This window comes from Cervus canadensis, chromosome 7 (genome assembly GCF_019320065.1).
Source record: "Cervus canadensis isolate Bull #8, Minnesota chromosome 7, ASM1932006v1, whole genome shotgun sequence".
Lineage (NCBI taxonomy): Eukaryota > Metazoa > Chordata > Mammalia > Artiodactyla > Cervidae > Cervus > Cervus canadensis.
In genome coordinates this window covers 86822944-86835791 of record NC_057392.1, presented here as the reverse complement: position 1 = coordinate 86835791, position 12848 = coordinate 86822944, and the positions used below count along the sequence as shown (strand labels likewise).

Below are 12848 nucleotides of genomic sequence, written 5' to 3'. Positions count from 1 at the left end.
TAGCTTTCTCCATCTTCTTTCTAGAAACTTTGAAGCCGGATTTTTGCCTCACTGTGTTTTTTAAAATCATTTTTTTGCCCAAATGAAAATCTCTACAGTTTATAAATATATCAATCAACTTGAGTGTTTTTCAGAAACTCAAACTCAGCTGCCAATGAATTGGTAGAAGTTACTCACTCAACTATATCCAAGATAGAGACTCATCTTGCAGACCAAATGTCAGAGACTTTTTTCCAGGAGTCTCCCAGAACATCACTGTATGGAAATCCTGCAGAGATGTTTTGGAGTTTGAACACTACTTGACTTATAGTTCCATGACAAGCAGAATTTCTTCCTGTTTTTCCAAACTGTGCTCTTGTGAATCTTATTTTTCTAATTTTTAAAATTTTATTGGAGTCGAGTTGCTGTACAATGTTGCATCAGTTTCTTTTGTACAGCAAAGTGAATCGGTTATATGTATACATATATCCCCTCTGTTTTAGATTTCCTCCCCATTTATGCCACCACAGAGCCTTGAGCAGAGTTCCCTGTGCTATAAAGCAGGTCCTCTTCAGTTATCCATTTTATACATAGTGGTTTACAAACGTCAGCACCAATCTCCCGGTTCAACCCCCCCAACCCTCCTTTGTAACCGTAAGTTTGTTTTCTTCATAAATCTTTAAATTTTCTACTCACAATAGACAGATGAAAAACAGAATGGGAATTCTGAACATCTAATCTCTTCTGTAGTGACATGTGATACCTTTAGTTGTTGAGGAGTTTTCTTGCATAGCTGACAATGACGACTAGGTTTAAGAGGGCAGTAATTTAACTTTTGCTGTCCATTCCCCTGAAATACTGAGAGAAGATAGAAGAGAAAAAATCAAAAATACTTGTGTAGAATGTTTTAGGTGAATTTTTCTTGATCTGGGTGATCATGTGAGTGTTATAACTCAATTTTGTCTCAGCTATTACTTTCTGATCAAATTTTTGTGTGCATAACAAAAATGTAGATGCTACATAAAAATTTCAGATTTTTGCATCTGAGTGTGTATGTATGTGTGTGAGTGCACATGTGTGTGAGCAAAAGGGAGAGGTAAATGGGAGTTTGCTTAGGCTGAGCTTCAAGAGATGTCTGTACCTTTCTAGGAAGAGTACAATGTATAAAATTTGAATTTCAAATCTGTTAATTTATTTTTACTCCCATTTGTTATCATTAATCCCATTTTGGCATTATTCATACCAAAACAGTTTCTTGGAGGAAAAATTTAAAGAAAAGCTGGCTTATATCTATAAATTATTTAAAACTTTCATATGATAAATATAAAAAGTGAAAATACTAACAGTATATTTCTTTTTAAATAATATGATTTTTAGTAGAGTTTATATAACACTTCCACATTTCCTATGTTTCATAATCATTTAATTTTACTAACTGACTAAATGCAAAAACCCTGCCATCCAGCATGCTGTTAGCCAGCATTTCCAGCCCAGCCACGCGGCAGATGTTGCAGAAGAGGTTACTGAACCAAAAATGCGGTTTGGGGGGTTTAGGCAGAAAAAGGTAAAAAGCACAAAGGGATAAAATTTTCACTTTAAGAGTGATCATCAGTAAATCAAGAAAACGATGAATAGCGCTGAATGTAAGAATAAGAGTGACAGGAAAAGTGCGTTAAGACTGCAGAAATTCCAACACGAAGGTGAGAACTAGGAACCAGGGCTAAAGGAGACGAGGAAAATATGAAGGAGGATGGAACGCAAAAATAGCAATAAAGGTTTAAGTTACATTTATTGAGCACTTACTGTTATAAATACTATGCTGAAAAGTGAAAGTGTTAGTCACTCAGTCGTGTCCGACTCTTTGCGACCCCATGGACTGTAGCCTGCCACGGTCCTCTGTCCATGGGATTCTCCAAGAATACTCAAGTGGGCAGATCTTCCTGACCCAAGGATCAAATTCAGGTCTCCTGCATTACAGGCAGATTCTTCACTGTCTGAGCTACCAGGGAAGTCTTATTAAATACTAGGGATGCTTTAATTTACTCCCAAAAAAATGACAGAGAAGGCAATGGCACCCCACTCCAGTATTCTTGCCTGGAAAATCCTATGGACGGAGGAGCCTGGAGGGCTGCAGTCCATGGGGTCGCTAAGAGTCGGACACGACTGAGCGACTTCACTTTCACTTTTCACTTTCATGCATTGGAGAAGGAAATGGCAACCCACTCCAGTGTTCTTGCCTGGAGAATCCCAGGGATGCGGGAGCCCAGTGGGCTGACATCTATGGGGTCACACAGAGTCGGACACGACTGAGGCGACTTAGCAGCAGCAGCAACAACAATGAAAGCATGATATTACTCCTAGAATGACCTTTATTCCTAGGAAGATGATATAACTCCCAGAGGAAGAAACTGGGAGGAAGGCAGGAGCACAGATAACTCTCTCATGAAGAATATCATGAAGAGTGACAGCATCAAGATTTATATTCAGGGCTTTTTATTTACGCTCAAGACCTTACCATACATGTCTTCTTTTGACTGAATCACTTTGAAAATTGATTCCTCACTAAGTGTGTTTAATAAGTCTTTATTCGCTTGAATATTTACCTAGCAATACTTATCTATAAGTCAAATTTTACTATTCTAGCTCTAAAAGGAGAATAAAAGAATATCAGCAAGCAGGAAGTACAGCACCAGCTCACGTTCCATCAATCGTCCTTTTACTTATGATGGCTTTCACACGCAGATGCAATGCCTTGATCAATAACCACAAAAGTTGATTAACTGCTGTTTACTAAATCAAATCCTGCTTTAAGCTAATGTCTAAAACCAAAGCAGGAATTACGTGAGTTGGGTTATATAAAAACTGGTATATATCAGGTCATCTCCAGGAAGAGCTTTCCTGGGCCAAAAGGATGTTTTCCCCTTAGCCAGAAAGCATGATGTATGAGGGCTTCCCTGGCGGCTCAGACGATAAACAATCTGCGTGTAATGCAGGAGACCCAGGTTCAATCCCTGGGTGGGGAAGATCCCCTGGAGAAGAAAATGGCAACCCATTTTCTTGGGTTGGCAATCCAGTATTCTTGCCTGGGAAATCCCACGGACAGAGGAGCCTGGTGGGCTACCATCTATGGGATCGAAAAGGGGTGGACATGACTTAGTGACTAAGAGATGATGACGTATGAACAACTGAATCAATTTTAATATTGTAACCTGTTAAGAAAAAAATGGATACCAGGTCATTGGAGGGGACCAATGTACACCCTGAACATAAAGTGTTTTAAGGTGTCAAGAATATATACCTTTGACTTTGGTTAAAGATGGCTAAGTTGACTAATCCCACATACTTCTCTTTCCTTCCAAAATCTAATTGAAATAAAAATAAATAGACATTAGATAGAAACAAGAAGAGATTATTTTGATAGGCAAAATTTTTTTATGAAATTTTTGGAAATTGGAATCAATAAGAGAGTGAGTGTTTAAAATACATGCATATGTTTGCGCACACACATACACACACACACACACACACACACACACACACACACACACACACACGCAAAACCCAAAACAGGTAGAGAGGACTACCACAAAGGTGAAAGCCATGTATTCCAAGAATCTCATGCAAAACTCCAGAGAAGTTCCCCAGTATTCCATAGGAAGTCATCCAACAGCAGGGGCTGTCCAAAGACAAAATAATCAGGTAATTATTTCAAAGACTACAGAAATGCTGAACTGGTGTGCCCTGCTGCCCCTCATTATTCCCCATAATGCCATACACCTGAGTAATTCACCGCTATGCCCCAAACAGACAGCCCTTTTTGAAGAAGTGTTGGCTCTGTGGTGCGATGGAAGAACAGAGCAGAACTCAAGATAACTCCAGACCTCTGCCATGGAGAAAAATAAAAAGGCATATCTCTTTCCAAAACTGAAATAAATAAACATGAAATAAGTCCATTTACAGAACAAAATCCAACTAATGGAATCTTAAGTAGCTGTCCTTCCAAGATTCAGTTGAACTAACCTGAGACCAGAACTAAACCTTTGTTACATTCCTGAAATGCATGCTATCTCACAAAGAAATAGTGAGACACATCAGCTTTTATCAATTATTTTATGGGGAGGTTGAGAAAACATACAATTACCCATCACATAGGAATAATTTATGAAGTATCAAGACATTATAATCACATACATTTAACTGTTCTTCCTAAAGACATCTATGCTTCATTTCCTTTCTCTCTTTTCTGACTGCAAGAATATCAAATTTTCTCTTCCTCTTCATTATGTCTGTGCCCTCCAGGGTCCTTGCTGATTTTAACATATATTTCCTACTTTCTGCTGAAGTAATTGTACTAGTGAAATATGTTTTAGTTCAAGCACCAACCAAAGTGTTTCCAAGTTTGCATAACCCTATGATTAGTTATATCTCTACCTACAAATCCTTTTCTAATACTTTTTGCCCTGTATATTATTTAATTGAACCATTTCCCTTGGGATCACTACTAACTGTCACTCTTTTGTAAGTCTTCCCATTCTTTATTTAGTTCCCCATAAAATGAGTCTACATTTGCCTTGCCAACATCTGTCTCTTCCCCTTACCACACAGGCTCATTTTTTCAAATGTTCCATGCATTCTTTATCCTATAACACTCATGTACAAAAGGAAATGTAATTCAAATTGGGTCCCCATATGGAAAGAATAAAGTGAATCTTTGGGGATCTGTATGATTAAATCTATAAATCTTCTCTATGGTCCAGTTGACATGTACCATCGCAAGATGCCTTCCATCTCACCTATCATGCAGTTGTACATTAAGAAAAAAGGCATTTGAAAGATTTTCCAGAATTCCAAGAAAGTTGCCTATATGACATCCAATGTAACAAATAAGTCAATAATAACAATATGGCTTAATTAGAACTTTTCAGAATGGCAGCTAGAAAAGTTAATTTCCTTGAGAGGTCAAATGGCATATTCAATTGCTTGAAATTTCCAAACCAGCCTCTGCAATTTCACTATCCTGATAGAATCATGAAACCTTATTTATTTGTCTAGGCTAATTAAATTCTACCTAAAGTACCACCACTACTGCTTTTCTGTAAGTTAGAGATGTTAATTACATGAGAATATTCAGTGTTATCATGCTAGGAAAGTTGATTACCACAGCCATGTTTTTAAAGGCTTGGCCCAAAGTCACTTTCTAACTGTTCTGCTGGAATGTCAATAAATCCTGTATATTCAAACACAGAACAGTTACCTAATCACCTTCTATCCCCTAGTTTGTATCTGATAGCTCTAGTTTTCATATATTATACATCATTTTGAAAAACATGTTAAGTCTAAAACATCAGAACTGTACATATTTTTTTTTAAAGTACAGAAAAACTATGAGCAAGAGGAAGATAAATTTTAATTGACAATGAGATTAAGATATAAAAGTAGAACAAAGGGCCATAAAGTAGAATGGCCATAAAGATACATGTATGGCTTAATAATTTAATTTGTTTTCTATTTTTAAATGAAAAGGAGCCCCTGGAAGTGTTTCGAATAGACTCTATGTTTCCTACTCAAGATCTCTTCCTTTCTCTTTCTTATTAAAAAAGAAAAACACATTTTTATTATGGAAGTTATGTAGACTGGGGGTAAATTATGGTTAACCTAAGCCAGCCATGGTCATCTCATCTCCTCTGCAATAGTTGTTCTGCTAGTATGTGTTGTAGCTGGGCACCCAACCTGGTTCTGGCCAATGGAATTATAGGAGATAACTGGGGTTCTCTGGAGATGTTCCTTTGCATTTAGCTAGATGACTCTGAGAAAATTTGGCATGTGTTATTCTTATGAGGATTTGACTCCCAGTGCTGCTACAAACACCTAACAACAATGACATAGACTAGCCTGATAACCAGCTTGACACTGAAAGTGCATAGCTGAAAAAAAAGGAAGTTGTAATTGCTGTGAATATCACTAAGTTGCTAAAGAATCACTCTTAAACCAAACTGTCTCCTGACATCTAGTTATACAAGATGGTTATACATGGTTATACATTAACCATGGAGGTTATACATTTATTGATGCTTTAATTTGGAAGAAGCAAATTTTCACTAGCCATTAACAGAAAATTTTCTAAAAAACATTTTCATGTGCAGTGAACATTGGGATGGACAATATTTCCAAACAGCATTCCTATAGCAAACATAAAGGTAGATTTGATAGTATTTTTATGAGAATATAGCATCAAAAAGAAACTCCATGAGAGTAAACCATCTGATCTATGCAATCTAGACTATGCTATAGTTTTCTCCTAGCCTGATTTTATTTCACAATAAATTCTAACCTATCTAGAGGTCTTCCAAAAGAACACATCAGAGGTTAAAATATAGCATTAATATTAGATATTCTGTCAAAGTAGAAGACGGAGGAAGAGTGGTAAGGAAGGAAGTAGGAGAAAGAAAATCCAAAATGGTCAAATACACAGAAAATTCCAGGATAACAATGTTAAACAATTTCTCAAAGGTTCTTGATGTAGTAACGGGTGTTAAGAATATCTAAGTGATGCATGTAGCGTTTCCGACGTTATTCTGACCCTAGACCTCAGAGCATATAGAGGTAATATTTTCCTGTATTCTTATCATGCATAATATACAGAAAATCACATTCTATATAGTCTTTATGTATTCTTCCATGTAGATGAAACAACAGGAAACTGAGCAATTAATATACTAAAAACTGCCAAAAATCACTCCAGGCGTCACTCCCCTATGCTAGATTTTTGATCAGTGCACAACCAGCTGCGGGCTTCACTGGTGGCTCAGGGGTAAAAAATCCGCCTGCAGTGCACGAGACTCGGAGACCCGGGTTCAATCCCTGGGAGGGGACGATCCCTTGGAGGAAGAAATGGCAACCCGCTCCAATAATCTTGCCCAGAAAGCTCCACGGACAGAGGAGCCTGGTGGGCTGCATACCGCCCATGGGTCACAGCAGAGTCGCACCTGGCTGAGGGACCGAACAACTACCGCCAGCTGTACCGGACTGGTTTGCCACACGCTCCCTCACATGCTGCCTCCTGCAGCTCAGACGCTATTTAAGTGAACAGTGCAGATACTATCCATTTTATGGATCGGCTGGTGAAGTGGATAAAAAAGAAAATCTCAATCATATGTTAGAAAGGAGGAAAAAGGAATTATAAACTTTTTTTCGACACTCCAGACAAACATGAAAATGAGACAACCCAGCCCAGAGGCCTAGGCAGCCAAGAAGGCCAGCAGGGCTGCCGGCCATCGGAGCTGCCTGCCACCTGCAGCCTGGACCCGCAGGAGAGGCAGTGCGCGCACGCGCAGTGGCAGTGGCCTCCGCGGCGGCCACGAGCGCATGCGCCATGGGCAGCTAGGGAGCCGGGCGCCAGGAGAGGCCCGGCCAGAACGACGAGGGGCACCGGAAGCCGCTGCCACTGCGGCTGGGCCAAAGCCTCCGCGATGAAGGGCGCGACCAAGCTCAACGAACCTGTCTTCACTGAAGACCGAGACCTCCTCTCTGTGGCTTACAAGAACGTGGGCGTTGCCTAACTGTCTTCCTGGAGGATCGTTGACCAGAAAAGCATGGCGGACCGGGAATGAGAAGAAACTGGAGAAGGTCAAGGTTTACCGAGCGAAGATCAACGAGGAGCTGGAAACGGCGTGCAACGCCATGCTGGCTCTTCTGGACAAGCTCCTCCTTAGGAGCCGCAGTGATTTCCACCCTACCTGGAGATGAAAGGCAACTCCTATCGCTACCTGGCAGGGGCGGGTTCCGGTGAGAAGGAAGACGATGTGGTCCCACGCTCTGCAGACTGCGGCAAGGAAGCCTTCGCAATCAGCCGAGAGCACTTGCAGCCCACGCACCCCATCCGGCTAGGCCAGGCCTCAGCTTCCCGATGTTCTACCCAGAGATCCAGAAAGATCGCAGGCAAGCCTCCCTCTTAGCCTTTCACGATGCCGTAACCCAGCTGGACTCACTGAACGAGGATTTCTGTAAGGACTGCATGCTCATCTTGCGGCTGCTGCGAGACAACCTCACCCTCCGGAGGGGCAACCAACAGGACGAGGAAGCTGGAGGAAACAGCGCCGGCGCCTCGGTCCTGACCCCCACCCTGCCACCCCCGGCCCTGCCTCATCACAGTCACCGAGTATCAAGTGCTAAACTTGTCAGCTACTCAGACTACTCGGATCTCCTCGCCGCTCTCGCGGGAAGCAGTTCTGGACAAATTCACTGGCATTGCTTTGGGCCGGTGGAAGCTTCCTTTTCCAATTGTGCAGACAGGTGCATTCCCAAGGAGGCCTTTTCTATACTATGCCTGCTGATCTAAGTGAAATGGAGGTGAAAGCAATGGGGAAGTTAGAAGGGAGAATTAGCGGACACAGGCTATTTAACAGTCAGCCATTTAACTGATTCATTTAAAACAAGCAGGTAATGTTTGTTAAAGCAGTATGTCTGTGCATGCAAAAATGAATTCACCGCCTCGCCTGTTTCTTAAACTGATGGAAAACTGTTCAGGGAAACTGAGACGGAGAGATCCTTGCTCCTTTCCATCCGCTTAATAATAAGCCTCACGTGACGATTAAGTTGCACCTTGTTTTCCCTCTTTAATGAGGTGCACAAACCTTCTTTTCAATGCAATACATCTGAAGTTTTGATACCTGTAACTTTTGGAGGAGGGGGAGGTTAGGATTATTTAAGAGTCATGGATTTATTTTTTGTAACTCTTTGGCTGTCATCCTTATGTGTCAGCCCATGTCAGTGGAAATGGATGATTATAAAATACTAGACTTTTAAATTATATCTTTTGGAGTTCAATGGGTAAATAAATGCTGTTTGAGAGTATTTAAAAAAAATAAGAAAAAAAATGAGATAACCTTTAGTTCAGTTCAGTCACTCAGTCATGTCCGACTCTCTGCAACCCTGTGGACTACAGCTCGCCAGGCATCCCTGTCCATCACCAACTCCCAGAGCTTACTCAAACTCATATCCATGGAGTCAGTGATGCCATCCAACGATCTCGTTCTCTGTCGTCCCCTTCACCTCCCGCCTTCAGTCTTTCCCAGCATCAGGGTCTTTTCAATTGAGTCAGTTCTTCACATCAGGCGGCCAAAGTATTGGAGTTTCAGCTTTGACATCAGTCCTCCCAGAGAATATTCAGGACAGAGATAACCTTAGATGATTCAGTCTAGAATATTAAATGATTCCTTTTGTATCTCATGATCTCACACTCACTGTCTCACATCCTTTGATACAAGTTTATTAAAAAGCATATATTGTTGAAATGAGACTACAGTTGACCCTCAGTGTGGGTTTGAATTGTGAGGGTCTACTTATATACCGATTTAGTTTAGTAAATACTTGCTATAGTACTACATGATCTTGATTGGTTGAGTCCACCAGTCAGAACCTCCAGGTGAAGAGGGCAGACTGAACTGTGGGTTTAGGACTGTTCGGGAGACAGTGCCCCAAACACTTCCCCACCCCAAGTTACTCCGGGGTCAACTATAGTCAGTTAAAGACTAGCCACTCTGAAAATATTGTAAATAATGTGGTTCACTGGGAGCTGCAATCCCTTGTTTACTTTCTTGGAAGTCTCTTTTGAATTCATCCAAGAAAACAACTAATCTATTGTTTTCTCCCCACAGCTCCCCATCTAATCCTAGCCCAGCTCCCTAGGTCAGGATTGTTCCATTCAGTAAGCCTTAATAGAGCAGGTACCTACTGCCAGATGTCATGCCCAGTGCCGGCAGCGCAGAACTGGACAAGACATGATCCCTGACTTCAAGGAGCTCAGTCAGGTACATCTTAGCATTTGTCTGCCAGAAACTGATGAGTACTTAACTGTCTACAATCATGATGAGAACAGAGAGTGGAAAGTACATGTCATTAATCAATAGCAATTGCAGTGAAGAGGGGTTAATTCTTTTTTATTGCTGTGAGATTATTTACTTTGAGTAATGAGGCTAATACTTAGAAATTGCATCTAGTGATCGCTAAGACAACTGGCCAGTTTAATCATTTTGTTGTAGGAAGCAGGACCCTTCCAGGGCCTGAGAGTGAGCTCTTGTCTAGTGCTTGGGAGTGAGTTATTTGAGGAGACACCACATGCTGACAGAGCAAGAGTCTGTGTTGGAAAGGGGTGCCTCGGTGAAGAGCTGCAGCGGAAGGGAGCCCAGGAGACCTGCTGCGCCACATGGCTCAGTCGTGGGTTTTATGGCGATGGGATTAGTTTCCAGGTTGTCTGTGGCCAATCATTCTGACTCAAGATCCTTCTTGGTGGCATGCACATCACTCCGCCGAGATAAGATTCCAGTGAGGAGGATCCTGGAAGGTTGATGGACCATATTAACTGGCATCTCCTCTCTCCTTTTGAACTTTCCCAAATTTTTTCAGTTGGTAGTAGCTTGTTCGGTCCACATTTCTTACCAGGACCTCCTATTGTAAGAAAGTAAAAGGAATGAACACAAAAGCAAAAGAGAAGTGTCAGGCTCAAGAAATTTACAAAACAGTGGGAGAAATTGACTTGTGAATAGCCAATTTTAATAGAAGACCACACTGAAGGGAAGATAGAGCAAAATGGAAAGGAAACTGAATGGAAAGTAGGGTGGGTAAGGGGCAATCAGGACGTTTTTATAGGGTAAGTAGCTTTTTGACTAGGCATTGAAGGAAGAGTATGATTTTTATTACAAGTTAAATAGGAGAAGTTCATCCATCACCACAGACATTCTCTCAGCTTTAAGCTTTAATCTTCCATTCTTATGAAACTCTGCTTTGCCATCATTCTTAGCAGACATCATTCTTGTCGCACTGACTGGGTCTTGAATTTATGGCACTTAAGTGCTTATAAGTTTATCGGGAGAAAAGTTGCTTTTAATACCAAATTTTCTAGGTCATAATGGGATTTGGGGAAAATCCACCTGTCATGGGGGTTATTTGACTCTGAATTTATATCAGTTCAAAGATGCTTAGATCACAAACTCATTCCACTCAGCTTGAAAAATAGAATCCATATATCAAATGTTATAGCCGAAAGGTACACAGCCAGCATGTAACCCAAACATCTTGATGGGAAAACAGAAACCAAAAGCTGTTAAGGGAATTGCTGAAGGTCACATTGGAATTTCTGTAGAAGAAATGGTGCAAAAAATTGGGACACAGGTGACCTCATTGTTTTCTCTCAGTCAGACCTATCTTCCGTGATTTACTTGGATTCACCACTGGTTCAAATATCCCAATTGCCAAGCTCACCAGGCTCCATGAGAAGGGATTTGTTTGGCTGTCTTTACTGACACTCTATATCTAGGAATTATTGGTGATGTGATAAAGCAGGAAATCATGTCTTTCACTGAAAACTTTCCACACAAATCAAAAAATGCTTTTAGCACTACCCTTGTCTTTTTTCAACCACAATTTATATATATTTTCCTGTCAAAAGGAATGTGCTTTATGCACAAATTAGCATCTGTCTTGCTCATGCTGAATCTGTATAATCAGTATAATAACAAGAGAAATGGCTCATAATTTTTGCCTTATGTTTTTTTCAATTTGATAAATTAAAAAGCAGTGCCAAATTGCAGTTGCGAAGATGCAGCTGAGAAGTATGTTTAACTGCTGCAGCCTCATACAGTCTTTATGGGAAGAAAGGCCACATCTGTTTCTTCTGTAAGCTTGAGGAATGATGACACTCATGAGAGAAACAGCAATTCAGGAATCTCTCTGATTTTATGAACCAAACCAAAAGGAAAAAACCCATGTCCTTGAAAAGAAGTGTCCTTGTGAAAAGAAAGAAAGAAGTGATCTTTAGTTTCTCTAGGCTCTGCTGTATTCTCTGGGGAAAAAAAGGTGAGCCAGATAATCCTAATTTCAAACCACTTAGAACATTTTCTGATAATTAATATGCTTAAATCTTAACAGTATCTCTATCAAGGGTTTTCTACAGAGAAGTATTACATTGCAATATTGTACCATGTTATTCCTATATTTAGTGTTTATAATTCTCATTTAATCTTACCATGTAATAAGAAACACTTGTGCCCTAACATGTTAACATATAATGCTGATGTGGAAAAAATCATTGGCAAATGACTTTGTAGCTATGGATAGAATTACAATCATTTTCAGAAATATTATGTGATCATTTTTATTGCTAAGCATGTATCTACAGTCCAGTGACAGACGGTAGATAAACCTCCAGCAGGAAGTAACATAAGAGGCCAGGAAAATACATTGTCAGTAGAGAGCTTTGAAAAAGTAAAAATTAACTAAGTCAGGATGCTAAAGAAATAGCAATATCCCCTATGAATTACATGAACATATCTAATTAATTCTTACACTTTAATGCTCTAATATATGATGAATTGTTTAAAACTCTACATGCTCAAATGGAACTGCAATTTGTTCTTTGAGTGACCTGTGTGACACAATTATGAGAAATAATTTACTGCAATCTTAGGCTGCATTGGTGGGAGTATAATATTCAGAACAAAGGAGATGAAAAGCACACAGGGCTCATCAGGAACGGCAAAGCTCGTCTTTGTATCAGAATGCCAGCTAATAAAGTTTAAAGAGATAAAATTAGAAATGCTGCGCCTGCCAGTGTCATAATTGATGAAGACAAGAGTCATCAATAGATGCTAAAACTGTAGGTATAAATTTTGGAGGACAAGATGCTCATATAGTCTTAAAGAAATATTACCCCCCATATGTGGATTAATTACAAAGGAGAATACTGACCTCTATAAAGGAGAGTCTGGAAACACCATATTAAATGATGGTGATCAAATGACCAAAATATTTGCCACCAGAAGTGAAACCAGCTGACACCTTGCTCCTCTTAATGCAATAGAGTGATAAGACAC

General features: G+C 40.2%; 1 pseudogene; it reads left to right on the top strand.

The window, feature by feature from the left end:
* Positions 1–1606: 1606 nt before the first annotated feature.
* LOC122444777 lies at positions 1607–8317 on the top strand (annotated as a pseudogene).
* The last annotated feature ends 4531 nt before the right edge of the window (positions 8318–12848 follow it).